This window comes from Alosa pseudoharengus, unplaced genomic scaffold (genome assembly GCF_046254945.1).
Source record: "Alosa pseudoharengus isolate Yale_2024_CS ecotype anadromous, Long Island Sound unplaced genomic scaffold, YU_APseudo_1.1 YU_APseudo_1.1_scf_5, whole genome shotgun sequence".
NCBI classification, from domain to species: domain Eukaryota; kingdom Metazoa; phylum Chordata; class Actinopteri; order Clupeiformes; family Clupeidae; genus Alosa; species Alosa pseudoharengus.
Window position 1 is genome coordinate 23,209,164 of NW_027468837.1, and position 1,672 is coordinate 23,210,835.

The following is a 1,672-nucleotide window of genomic DNA, read 5'->3' on the forward strand; positions in this document are numbered from 1 at the left end:
GTGGGGTTCTGTAGATGTGCCTTTAGAAAAAAAAATCATTAATTTTTTGGCGCTACGCATACACAATAGATCAAATTGAATTGACTTGAATAGGAAACATTTATTATTTATTAGATTTCATATATTCACTTCAGAGTTTTACTTGTAAGTTCCAAGACTGATGAATAATGGAATCAAAGGGCCAACTGTCAATACTTTTCCTGTGTTCTGCTCCATGCTGGCCCATGCCTGCTCGATGCCACCCAAAGAGAGCTTGCTGTTTACAGTATTACACACAGCAGAAAGTGAAGGCAGCTGAATTGTGGAGGGCTGTACAGAATAACAAAGATAAGGACACCTGTGCTTGATTACATTGTGTCGGTTTTGGTTATATTAGCTGACTTGCTTGACTCAAACAGAAGAGAATTAATGGTCCAGAGACCTGGAAATTACAGTAAAGCTTAGAACACCAAGAAGGCAGTGCACTACAGATGACCCGGGCGCATTGTCCCATTCTCTCCTTCTGTCATTCTCTATCTCCTGTTCACGCTCTCTGTCTATTTCTCCTTTCTGTTGTCACTCCTTTTGTTTCAGTTCTTCTCTTGCTTTTCTCTGCATGGGCGCAGTCTCTCCTGTAGAGTCGGTGCTGCATGAGCTTGGCTTCCGAGGGTGATTACTCGTGGTTGAGTCAGACCCAGGTGTTTTGAAAGTGGCGGGACGCACCTGAACGGCCTCCTTCCTATTTTAGGTTTATGGGCCCTGACAGTGCCTCCCCTTCACACGCAACGGGAGACAAAAGAGGATGGGCAAACAGTCAAGAGTGTCAAATAAATACAACAAACTCCCGCAGGGTGATGGAGGGTGAAAGGGGTGGGGGTTAGTGGAGGTGCTGACTCTGCCTGGTGCTGGGGACAAAGGCAGTTTTAAGCACCAACTCAGCAGAAATGGCACTTCAATGTGAAACTCAAGGGAGTAAGAGGGATTAAGATAGGGATTCCCCCTCCTTGTAAAAACTGTTGTATTTCCCGAGCTTTATTGTGACAACTCCATTTGCAGCATCGGCCCATGACAGCTGTAAGGCAGTGGGATCGAACACTCTATGTGTGTGAGTGTGTGTGTGTGTGTGTGTGTGTGTGTGTGTGTGTGTGTGTGTGTGTTTGTGTTTGTGTGCCTGTGCGTGTGTGTGTGTGTGTGTGTGTGTGTGTGTGTGTGTGTGTGTGTTGGTGTGTATGTGTGTGTCCATGTGTGTGTCTGTGTGTATGTTCCAGCTCTGCTCTGTCATTTTGAGAGATAGCTCTTGTCCTGAGGAGTGACAATGGCGCTGAGAGCGCCTGTCACTCGCCGTGGGGACATGCAATGTGGAATTTCCTGTACGGTCGCCCCAGCCACTGCCTGATGACGCAAAACGGCCTGAAGCCAGGCGTGAAAAAGGCGTCCGATTGAGTCATCTCCTCACGGCACGCACGGGGGACGGGACTCCTGGGCACCTCCGATTCGCTCGAGGTGGAGTTTACACGCCACTGTTTACACTGGATCGAATGCAACGGTGCTCGACAAAGAAGGACACACACACAGCTATACACCGACATGCACGCCAGTGTTAGCACCGCACTCATAGGGAGTGGACCCATTGTGTTGTGCAGCTGTACAGACACAGCATGAAGCCCTTATAGTGAACTGAACTGAACTTGCA